The sequence below is a fragment of the Lactuca sativa genome, chromosome 3 (assembly GCF_002870075.4).
Source record: "Lactuca sativa cultivar Salinas chromosome 3, Lsat_Salinas_v11, whole genome shotgun sequence".
NCBI classification, from domain to species: domain Eukaryota; kingdom Viridiplantae; phylum Streptophyta; class Magnoliopsida; order Asterales; family Asteraceae; genus Lactuca; species Lactuca sativa.
In genome coordinates, this window is record NC_056625.2 from 248876186 (window position 1) to 248889682 (window position 13497).

Genomic DNA, 13497 nt, shown 5'->3' on the forward strand with positions numbered 1-13497 from the left:
GGTGGCACCCCAGTCAAACAACACCTGAACATGAATATCGTTCACATGGAACGATCACGTCACCACATCAGGTGCGGTACGTGCCTCCTCTATCGTCAGCTGAAACGCCCGACTCCTCACCACTGGAGCCTCTGCCTTGCCCTACCGGCCATCTGTGATCCTTAGAGTCGCTGGAGCTGGCGCCTTCACTGGCGCTGATGTTGCCGTCAACTTGGTGCAATTGGCCCTCTTGTGGCCCATCTGGTTGCAGTAGAAACACAGCAACTCAGATGTCTGAACAACCAAGACAGGGGCAGTACAATCCCTGCTAAAGTGCCCCGCCTTGCTGCACTTGTAACAGCCTGATGATCCCAACCTACATGCTCCCTCATGCGACCTGCCGCATTTTCCGCAGTGACCCGACCCCCCTTGGCCTTTCGGCCTACCATCTGATCCCTTGGGCTTCTTCCCCGAAGCCTCAACCACCTGCCCCATCTCTGCCTTTCTCTTTCGAATGTGCTCCAAATCAATCTCCCTTTCCCTCGCCCTGGCAATCATGGACTACAGGGTAGGGCAAGCTGAAAAGCTAACATGCTCCCGGATGTCGGCCCGTAGCATGTCATGATAGTGGGTCCTCCTCATATCCTCATCTCCCGCATACTGGGGCACCAACAATGCTTTCTCCCGGAACTTGGCGGTGATCTCCGCCACAGTCTCCGTCGTCTGTCTCATGTCTAAGAACTCTTTGGCCAGCTGTTGAAGCTCAACAGCCGGTGCAAACTCTGCCCTGAACCTGGTCACGAAGTCCGACCAGGTCATAGCCTCGACAGCCGAGGCTCCTAACGAGTCACCAACGGACTCCCACCAATCCCTAGCTCGGTCTCGTAAACATCCTGCTTCATATCTCCCCTTCTACCCCTCGGGGCAGAAGCTGGTCAACTGTGCGAACTCAATGTCCGCAATCCATCGTCTGGCAGCAATGGGGTCCTTCGCCCCATGGAAATCCGGCACACCACTACCCCTGAAGTCCTTAAAGGACAGTGTGCGAGATCCTGACTGGCCAGACGCCATGTCACTCCTGAACGCCTTGAGGTGGTCCTCCATCAGCTCAACTATCCCTTCCTTGATCGACCCGAAAATGACGGGGGTCGACTCAAGGATGCCTCAGGTGATCTCTGACGCGATGAACTCGCATAGCCTCTCATCTACTGGCTCAGAACCTGATCTCGAACCCGATCCCTCTCCAGAACTGCCACCAGCTGGCCTCTGGCGTAATACCACCATTCTGCAATACACACTGACAACCATTAGTGATATTGATACCCCTAAAGGGTCACATTTACTTCAAGTTCCCTGGTCCTCTCTCAGCCTTCCTTAGTTTGGGTACGGATCCTCTGCTTTCAGTAGTACGGGCCCATACTACCTTCCACATCTATCCGTACCTTCTCCAAGGACTGCCTTTACTCCACCAGGTCCCTTTCACTATTGCTAATCACTGCTATACTCGTCCTAGGCTTGCCCTAGGAAAATCTCTAACTCCACCCTACCCGGTCCTCAGCTGCTGAAGGCCCCCTTGTAATGACAATTAGTCATTACCTGAATACCATCACATGTGGTGAGGCTCGAATAATCCTTCGAGTAACAGACTCGGCCCTTCAACGGTTAGACTCAGACAAGAGCTGTGCAATAGGGCCAAATCCAGTACTCTAAGATTATTCAACCCTGTTCACATGTGACACGACGTATTCACCTAATGTCTAACTCCCATCTCTCAGAGTCCCACGAAGCACAAAGCAAGCAGCATTCAGAAAAAAAGGGAACATTCTTAAGCAAATCTGTCCTCATAGAGAAAAGCTGAACTAGCATACCATGCTAAACTCATACTATTAGGCATAACCCTAACAGGCTATCCTACTGCTGTCTACTCGATTCTAGCATGCAATTTTCATACACTGAAACACATAAAGCAGGCACATAAGGCATCACTCCTAGATCCTTAGTCCTATTCTGGCATGCTGTTCTACTGAAACTGATAAACATAACATAAGCTGGTATGGGAACTTTGGGGAATGTTTACTTGAGCTCGGCCGGTCGCGCACATCACACACTTCTTCTCAAAACGCTTTTCTTAGCTTTTTAGAAAATATTTTCTGCTTTAAAATCTTTTAATCCCTCGATTTGAGTTCAGGCACCCCCGAAGGTGTGTCCGAATCCCTCAAACCAGGGCTCTGATACCAACTTGTAACGTCCCAAAAATATGAGCTAAAAATATCATTTTTAAAACATATACTTAGTAAAGCATTTAGAAATAAAAACATCACCGGTCATAACATTTCATAAAAGATATCAAATGTCTGGAAAACATTTTCATAAACTTAATAATGTCAGAGTACAAATCCCCAGGAAGATCTCATAGTGTGGAATACGAGGCATGTGTGTGATGGGCCGCTACCGCACCAACTCCTTCCCCTTCGAAGAAGAGGTACTGGAAACTGTAAGCACGAAGCATAGTGGGTTCCCCCATAATACCTCATACCATACAAACATACAATGAATAGCTAGGAGATACGGGCCTCGCCCACACTCATGAAGATACGGGCCTCGCCCACACTCCGCTAGCTTGGAGATACGGGCCTCGCCCACACTCCGCTATCTGGGAGATACGGGCCTCGCCCACACTCCCCTATTAGAGAGATACGGGACTCGCCCACACTCAGTTGCTAATCCATAACATACAAGTATCACATAGACAACGAGTATAGACAAATCTATCATACTGGCATATATCATAATCAAACTCGACCATGAGATATGGGCTCTGCCCACACTCCAACACTAGCATATCATCTAATCGGGCCGGCCTTGGTGCCTTAGACTCGTTACTACTGGAAGGAAACTTACCTCGAAGAGTAGCTACCGAAAGTCCGACTACGAGACGTCTGGCTGCTTCACCGGTAATCCTTCGGCTACAAACCCATACACATAGATTAGCCACTCATAAATCTCCTTAGGTCAATTGACTGGTCCATCCCTGGTCCAAGGTCAACTCTTTGGTCAAGGTCAACTCCCAGTTGACTAGATTCGCCGAGTTGGCTCGCCAACTCGCCGCGATCTTTCCATCTGTTCTAGTTCTACACCTGTTTCAACTTGTCAAGCTTAGCGAAGACTCGATGCGTTCCTCCTCGGTTCATATATACTAAGTCCAAGTTCATCTGACTCACCGAGTTGAAGAACAACTCGTCGAGTCTTAAGGCAATCTTCATCGGACTAACCGAGTTGCTCATCCAACTCGCCGAGTCCAAGGCTATCTTCATAGGACTCGCCGAGTCCATCATTCTACTCGCCGAGTTCATTCAATCCTTTTTCCATACAGACCTGATTTGAGCCATGCAGCGGCTCCAAACCACAGATCTAGGCTTCTAGGGCATGCTTATCATGTAAAGTTGCAAACTTTACGTGCATGCATAGCTTTAGAGGCTTCAAATGCCCAAACAAGCTCTTAATGGGGGTTCTAAACTCAGGAGGGACCTTAATCACCTACATGACTGAAACTTAACACTTCTAGAAGGTAATGAGAGTCCAGATCTGAGTCCAGATCTGAAGTATAACCGAACCATAAGTTTCTCTTCAAGGATTTGGGGTTTTAGGGCTTAAAAGCAACAATTTAGGGACAAACAAGATCTAATAAATCAATAATCAAGATGGAAACTTTATTACCAGAATGGATGACCACAAATGAATGTGCTCTGGATCTAAGTCCCCTTCCTTGACCTCTTCAACCTTTCCCTTCTTCCACTTGCTCTAAAGTGCCCCAAAAAGTCCCTTCACAAGGCAACAATCACTCAAACTTACCAATGGAGGCTAGGGTTTCGATAAGGAATGCTCTGAGGGTGATGGAGGCTGAGATAGGGCTATAAGGACGTTTAAATAGGGTGCAAACCCTAAGAGTTAGGGTCTCCTCCTGATTGGCCTACTCGCCGAGTCCAGGTGTGGACTCGCCGAGTAGATCACTTAAAGCCCGCATCCATCTCGACACCTACTCGGCGAGTTAGGGCTACAACTCGCCGAGTAGCTCTTCCAAAAAGAACATTTAATCAAAATAAATACGTACCAGGAACGGGGTGTTACATTTTCCTTCCTTATTGTGATCACAAACCACCAAAAACCACCAAAAAGGGCCTTAGATCTCACAAAACGATTAGGGTTTCAGTATGAAGTGTTCTGGGAGCATAAGGGATGATGGAGGCTGCAATAAGACGTTTAAATAGGGTGCAAACCCTCAGATTTAGGGTTTTACTCGTACAACTAGGGTTTTACCAACCAACATGTTACCAACCGAACCAATAAACTTGGTAGCCAATATATTTGGTAGCCAACATGTTTGGTTGGTAGTACCGTACCAATTGATCAATGTTGGTACGGTAATGGTACAAAAATTTGAATATCATGGTAATACCGTACCAACCAATTCATTATATATATATATATATATATATATATATATATATATATATATATATATATATATATATATATGAAATCGTATATTTCAACTATTAATTGTGTTTGATGTTTACAGTTTTAATAACATTATATTAGTCATTTGATTGTATTAGTCGATAGTTATTACCACGTTAAAGCACAAAATTAAAACGTTACTTTAGTATAATTCTTTTGTAAACAAAAAGAACTACGTAACTAATTTCTATACTAAACATTAAAATTCCGATGTCTTTATTTTTAGTAGAATTCTTTTGTAAACAAAAAGAACTACGTAACTAATTTTATACTAAACATCAAAATCCCGATGTCTTTGCTTATTTTTAAATGTTACAATAGAAAATTAAAAGAAGTCGGTATATACCATTACCAATTTGTACCAACCAAACATGTTGGTAGCCAAATAAATTGGTACCAAATATACTTGGTACGGTACTGGTAGAAATTTTTTTATACCAATTATAGTTGGTACGGTACACGGTTTAAAGAAAATGAATTGGTACCGTACCAATTCCACCCCTACGTACAACACCTACTCGCCGAGTCAGTCTACCGACTCGTCGGGTAGGTCACTTAAAATGTCTGCGGATCCCGACTCTACTCGACGAGTTGGGCCTCCAACTCGTCGAGTCCCATAGAGAAACATAAGAATGCTTTGAGTTAAATGCGTACCAGGAATCGGGTGCTACAAAATGCTTGACATGACATTCTGTTGTATTATAACTTAGGTTAATAAGTTATGTAGATAAATAAAACGCTTTTACTTGTATGGAATTACAAGTGAGGAACATTTTGCACTTTACACTATTATAATTCATTAGTGTAAACACACTTTTGATTATAAAAACACAAGGAGTTTGAACGATAAACAATTCCTTTTTACTTTTATAGGTTTACAATGGCAGAATATGTTGCATTTTACACTTTTATAGCTCATTAGTATAAACACACTTTTGATTATAAAAACACAAGAGTATGAATGATAAACCAAATCTCTGTTACTTGTATAGGTTTACAAGGATACAACATGTTGCACTTTACACTTACAATTCATAGATATAAACACATTTTTGATTATAAAAACATACAGAGTCAAAGTCAAAACCTGTAAAAGCTCACCATTTTTTAGGAACATTTTGCACTTTACACTATTATAATTCATTAGTGTAAACACACTTTTGATTATAAAAACACAAGGAGTCTAAACGATAAACAATTCCTTTTTACTTTTATAGGTTAACTCATTAGTATAAACACACTTTTGATTATAAAAACACAACGAGTATGAATGATAAACCAAATCTTTGTTACTTGTATAGGTTTACAAGAATACAACATGTTGCACTTTACACTTATAATTCATAGATATAAACACATTTTTTATTATAAAAACATATAAAGTCAAAGTCAAAGTCAAAACCTGTAAAAGCTCACCATAATTATTGTTGACGTATTGTTTTCAAACTTTGTATCTTAGGACTTGGAAAACACACCATATGTGTCATGGATTTATTTCTTTGCTTAAATATTTGGACAATGTGTTAGGCCTTTTGTTTCATTTTGACTTATGTTTGTAATACTTGTTCTAGATTGACCACAACATAATTCTTGGTACCCGATTTATGCATATATCATTGTATTATTTGTATTATTGGATACATGTTGTTTATCTGTTATCCAATGCTTACATTGCAACCTGGAGTTTTCGCTGATGGTCGAGGTGTGACACTGTCCTCCTCCGCCAGTATCACCGTGATACGTTTGGACCGCCTTAGATTGCTGGGAGGAGACACGGATGCTCGTTCTATTCTCGAACGTTCGACAAAAAACTTGAAAGCCCTGCAATCTTTTATTTCACTCGCTTATCGCTCAATCTCCTATGAAAGACTGTACAACATAGTTGGTGATTCCGATAGTGACGAAGGTATTGGATTCGAACGTTCCCAAATCAAATGCCAACAATTCCATCTCAGGTTTTCGATTTCTTCCACGATTAGGGTTCTGATTGACTGTTCCAAACTTCCAATTTCCATTTGGGTTTGCTTTTAAGAATCTGAAGCTCCGATACTGTGTATAAGAAATCCCTAGTATGTCGATGTTAATTTTTTGGAACGGGTTTCCCGGTTTTGACATTTCATCGATATACCAATTCAGTGTCTTTGGGCTTTGATGTTGTCATACAACACTCGTACAACTACTAGGATATTTCTCGGAAACTGGAAAGATGATAGATGCAATAATAGACAGGTGTGTGATAACGTTTTCGTTTCTTATGTTTTGTTCTTAGCCTGTGTTGTTACTTGTTACTGAATTTGTTCAGGTAACTAACTCTAGGTTTTTCTGTTGCAATTATCATATAAAAGCAAAGGAGCATTGTTTCAATGTTGAAGAAGGCCAACTGTTAGAATGTTCGAGTAAACCAACTAGCCTGCAGAGGTTGTGGAGTGTCGACCAGGTAGGGAACCCATCAAAAATAGCAAGTGGCAAAAGGAGGGATTCACACACATGGCAACTTTTGACTTTGCTATGTATTTATGCTTAATGTATGTGTCAATTTTCTATTCATGCTCTATGTAACATGGAAGCAATTAGAAAAGTCAAGAGACTTGAACAAATTAATATGGCTTATTTGAGTGGATATCATATCATGCTTGAAATTTTTCTAGGAAGATTGTATTTGATGCTAATTTCTGTTCACATAAGTTGTTCTATGGGAAATCAGCTCATGCACAAGGAGTAGAGAACTTGAAAAGGAAAACAATTGAATGACAACATTTCCATGCCTGTAATCAAGGAACTTGACTTTGTATATTGAATTTAAGGTGTTTGTGGAAATGTCTGAATGGGTTTTTAACCAATTTTCTATAATCTACAGAGTTTGTTTATTTAGTTTTCTTTTAACATAGCTTTACTAGATGTGTTCTATATGCTTTTGGGGATGTTGAATAATCGCTGAGAAAGAAACATTCAAACAAACCCAACACTTCAAATCATTTTAACATTCCACATCCATGTTTTACCGGTGACACTTTAATTTGAGTAAAGTAGGTTTTTCTATGCTTTGTGTTAATATACAATGTTGAGTTCACAATATTATACCTTATTTTTTGTGTCATTTGTATATGATGATCAAAAGGTTGTCATGAAGAAGAAACTATAACTTTGTGGAACTTTCTGAATAGCAAGTTAGATTCTTTTATTGGACTGTTTTGTTATGTGAGTGACCCAAAAAATTTCATATCCAAATTCCTATCAGTATTTCACATTTTTCCCATGCTCTAATACAAATATATTATTTTACCATAATTTAATGTTTTTAGAAGACGGTCACTTTAGTGTTATGTACGTTATTAACCTAAAATAATGACATTGTTAGTGTTGGCAATCGCTTTTGTCTAATATTTTTACTCTTTTTAAAAATGACATTACACAGTTTAAATTTCAACTGTTTTAGTTGGTTCATACTGAAAATGCGTATATAATTTGTGGATTCCACAATGAAGTAAGTTTATGTAAAAAAATTAGTCAATGTACTATTTTTTGTTTTTTTAACGATTGGCATGACTTCTTAACGAAGGGATACCTTTGAAAGGAAACAAACAATCGACATTTTAGTGTTATCTATAATCCTATTTGCAGTGAGTAAATGCAAGAAATTGCCATGAGTAAATACAATTATAATATAAGTAACATCGTTTTTTTCCCTAATTTGTCACCATGAATTCTTCTAAATTTTTCGTCATTAAGCAAATTATGCAGTTGAATTGCAGTCGGCTTATCCGAACTATCTATTTTTTATTTTATTTTTTTGTTTTGTTATTATATCTCATTTTGTAATCTAAGTATATTTCTAATGATACTTTTATCTATGTGTTTTGCATAAAAAATGAATATGTTAGATAAAAATGTAGGGTTAAAGTTCTTAAATTTGACTGAAATGTCCTCCTGTTTGGGGCGCTACAACACCCTAACGGCTAAAAATAGACAGACTGTTAAAGGGAGCCTAACTCACAACGAAACCTGGTCATAACGACCATCTATACAAAATTGAATGTTTAGGGACCAGAACCACACTTTTTTGACAAATACATGGATCAAATTTGCAGTTTGGCAATCAGACTCTCTTTTATGGTTCGTATTGCAAATATAGGTACACTATCTACCCATTTTACCATTTATAATTTATAAATAAACAACTTTAACCCGAAATCGACCCATCATTAGCCAAACCAAGGGTACAACTGACTAGCCAAATGTAGGAAATAGATTCAAAATTTTAGTTTATGTTTTGGTTGTATGGTTGTCTATGGTTTATGGCCTGAGTGCCTTTGTTATACAACTAAATTTTTATTATTATAGCATCATATTTTGAAAAACGTAACAACACATAACATTGTACTTTCAACTTCGACATTATACTTTGAAAATAAAGCATACGGTTAATTATAACACTGTACTTTGAAAAAAATTGTTAAAGTGAGGGTATGTGAAAAATGATTTTTTTTAATGATATTGTTATTATAGAGGAAAACTATTTTTTTTTAAAACTCTCTTCGTACGACATCACACTTGAAAATGTATCTAATTGTCTTTGTATTTGGGTTGATTTTAAAAAAAAAAATACAATGGTGTAATAGGAAGAAATAGAAGTTAGATGCTATAATATACAAAACAATGAAAGTACATTGCTATTTCTTGTGTTAATCATTGAAATGGTCCATTTCTTCTACAAACTTCTTCAATCTATGTGCAGCCGCGGTAATTAGAAGTACATATTTGTCGCATATGGAAATGAAAGTCAAAAAAAAAAACTTTTGTCCCATTGTGAAGCACGAGATCACCTCCTAGTTAATTTTAAAACTAGGTACAAGACCTATTTTATTGTTCATTAGTGTTTTTTATTTTTAGAGTCAAACAGATAAAATCAAATTAAGTTATACATTTTTAAACATATAATATAAAATATAAAATAAAAGTCTTTCTGAAAATAATGATTTAGCTCCGGTCATATCTAAATCTTATATTTATAATTTTTTTCTATCATTTAATTTTTATGTAACAGTTTTCGTCTATCATAATTTTAAAGTTAAATTATTGAGATTTTATAAGTTATGATTTTGGCTCGTTACTATAACTTAAAGTTACATTTTTAGTCTTTTACATAACTTTTTTTTTGTTTATAGTTTTCATTTTTATTAATATTAATTTTTATTTAAAAGTTATAAACTTTTATATTGTTTGGATTGAAACTTTATTTTGATATTATTATGGCCCACTTAAATCAGATTGTATATGAATAGCAAGAAAGGTTACCCCGTGAATTACATTTTTTTATTCATTATGTAATTAATATTTATATATTTTTTTAATCATAAACGAATAATCCGCTGCAACATAGGAAATAACTTCAATGTTAGTTTTAGAAAATTTACAAGAAATCTAAATTACCTAACCAATGGTTTACTTAGACCTTTGTTTTCTTTATATATTACTCTATTAGTCTTTTAATGGGGTATTTGATAGTTGTTATAAAGTAAGATTTGATTATAAGTTAGAGGGTTGACCATAAAATCTGATTGAATCTATGTCTAAAATATGTTGTTTGAGTATTTGTTTGACTGGTTGTGTTGAATGATGAAAATGATCATTTTATCTTTGTTTGATTATGTTTTTGACTAATTATGTTGAATGATGAAAAATATCATTTTACCTTTGTTTAAAATAATATGATACCAACTAATGAAAAAAAAAACCCGCTCGTATAACTAAAATTATAAATTATGAACATCAAAACTCTTATACGTAAATAAGAGGCCATATATGTAATATTAAATGAATTTCATTGTTAAGCTCAATCAACAAGTATGTTATCCAATAAATACGTCGAACCAAAGTCAAGCAACCATTTTTGAATGACCACTATAAACCAATAATGCATTCCAATACTTGGAATTTATTTTCTGCCAATAATACTAGCCATATGTTTTAAATGCACTTTCATTATTGTCATATTTTAAATGCAGTTCCATTGTCAGTCCAACAATATATATATATATATATATATATATATATATATATATATATATATATATATATATATATATATATATATATATATATATATATATATATATATATATATATATATATATATATATATATATAGGATTAGGCTATGTTTGACGTACTAGTTGATAGTTGAAAAGCTAGCTGTTAAATAAAAAGCTAGCTGATAGCTCAAAACCTAGCTGATAAAAAATAATGTTTGGTAAAACTAACTGAAAAGCTAACTAAAATATATAAAATTACATAAAATGACATGTAGGAGTATGTGTTTCTATAATTAATTAAGGGGTGTATTTAGAAAATTTTAAAAAAGCTCATAAAAAACTAGTCTACATAGCTTTTCAAAAAGCTAGTTTAAAAACTACTTTTTGGCTTACCAAACACGACAATATAAAAAAGCTCGAAAAATAAGCTAGCTTATCAGCTAGCTGTGGCGCGCCAAACACAACCTTAGGTTATTTTGTTTAAAGTAATTATTGTGTTATTGTATGCATAAATATGGCCCAATCATTTTACTTATTTTAAGAAAGTGATTAATACATATTATTGAATTAAAAATAATCGAAAAATACCATCTAATTTAACTAGAAGGGTATTTTAGTCAATTAATATAGATTTAATAAAGGAAATTTGCATATTTTAAGGGATCATAGATTCTATTACTTTTAAAAATCCGATTTTATGAATTATGAGGTTTTTAATTCGGACATTCTGACAGAATATGTTTGAGAAAGTTCAAAAATAAAATATTCTTGAACCATAAAATATTAAAAATATTCTTGAACATATTTTGATCATGACTTTAAATATTTTTTGTAGAATAACAAAATTCTCGAACCATCAATTGAAGAATTAAAACAAAAATTACATTAATTCTTATAGAATACATGTCACAATTGCTAAGAATTGCATTTATTGTTAAAGAATAAAACTAAAAAACTTTCAAATCGGGAAAAAACATCAAAATCTGACAAATACAATAATAAATTCTAAAAGAATAATATTGCTAAGAAACACTTTCAATTTTGTTGTTCGTTCTTCAAGCATCAACTTCTGTGAAAACAAATCCAATTGTAGTTTAGAATCCAATAACGCATTAGAAAATGATAAATAAAAAACTATATTCGTTTGGAAAAATATGTGGACTTTTTAATTGCACAAAAACCAATAACCAAAAATTGTAGAACATGTATAATCAATGAGAAAATGCCCATATTCCATTCAAACATAATTGAATTCGTGTTTCCATTCCGATAGAAATCGAATTCGTGATTCCATTCCGATAGAATTGGAATTGTATAAAATACACAAACCACTAAGGAATTTAAATTCATGATTTCATTCCGATAGAATTTGAATTCGGTTCTCTCTAAACTATACTTGTAAGGAGCTTCATCCCAAGGGCTAAAAGGAGAATACAGATTATACATGCATTACAAATTACTACTGAACCAACAAGAAAGCACACAACATATATAGATGACAAAACTCACACCCTCTATAATTTAACTAAAATAATAGAAAATATACCATTAAATCAATACAAATGTAAAGTTTAGAAACCAACTCACCTTTCTGGTGTAGTTGAAAACAGCTTATCAACCTCGGATTCTTGTAGAGCTCCATCCTAGAAGGTGTAAACGTTTACATTTGAGATATATGAATAAATTGGAGTTGAATACAATCGTATAAATTTGAAAATTAACTAAAGTAGTTATGAAGAAAAGATCCACGATGTATAAGAAAATAAGTTAGAATAAAAAGTGAGAGAAATACTTACATTGTTAGAATTGAGCAAACTGAAAATCCCCATCAGGAAGTCCACAGCTTCACTAGTCAACTCAATACTCTATATTATCATAACCATTAAGAGATTATTCCCAGTATTGGATATGATTTACTAAATGTAATATTGAAAGAAAAAAAGACTAAAAAATAACATGGAAATTTATTTGAAGTTAATAGGAGCACAACCTGGTCGGGAGCTTTTCTAGAGGGAACAGGAAGATTCTCCTTTCGTGCTCTTCAACATCAATCATGAAACAACAAAACCCTAGAGAGAAAAAGAGGAATTGAGATGAATCAGAAGGGAACTCAATAAATGGACACAGAAGGGGAACTCATCGACTGCTTTCTTCTTCATTTATGCCTTCAATCTTCCCAAACCTCTCACACTCGTTCCAGAATCTCCTGGTGATCCTATTTCGTTGCTGATAGTGACGAATTCGATGAATCAGACGCCGATTGAGGGTGGAGATGTTTTACCGGCGGCCATAACAGCAAATTGCGGCTGGAGATCGGCGACAACAGCAAACAATGGTGGTGACGGCAACAGCAAATGATGGTGGTGGATCTTCTGTGGGCGTTGGTCAATGGAGTGACTTGTAGGTTTTATAAACTACAGATATTAGGTTAAAAGTCAAATACCATGATTATAAGGATTATTTTTGGTAGTTACTAAACAAATTACTATACCTGAACCTATCTCTCTCTCTCTCTCTCTCTCTCTCTATATATATATATATATATATATATATATATATATATATATATATATATTCTAATAAATAAATAAGTTTATTTTCCTATTGACGAGTATCACAATATTAAAAATCATCATTAATATTATATGACACATATAACGCCACATGTCAACCTATTAATTCTCCATTTAAAATTTAAAATTTCTCATTCTAATTAAATTAAATTAATAATTGGTTCTTCATTTCAAATTTTAAATTTCACACTGTAATTATATTAAATTAATAACATTAGAATAAAAAATAAAATAAAATTAATATATATTATAAGGTGATATAATTTCATGTATTTATTTAAATCAACGATTATAATTTTATATAACTAAAAAATATCTCTTAGTTAATAATTTATTTAAAATAATTTATTTGAAATAGTTGATTAATAATTTTAAATTTTTACTATGAAAGTTTA

General features: G+C 35.0%; 1 long non-coding RNA gene across 1 annotated transcript; it reads left to right on the plus strand.

The window, feature by feature from the left end:
• The first annotated feature begins 5970 nt into the window (after positions 1-5970).
• On the plus strand, positions 5971-7144 carry LOC111885025 (uncharacterized). Its single transcript, XR_002847978.3, has 2 exons — positions 5971-6726; positions 6843-7144. It is a non-coding gene; the product is annotated as an uncharacterized LOC111885025 (long non-coding RNA).
• The last annotated feature ends 6353 nt before the right edge of the window (positions 7145-13497 follow it).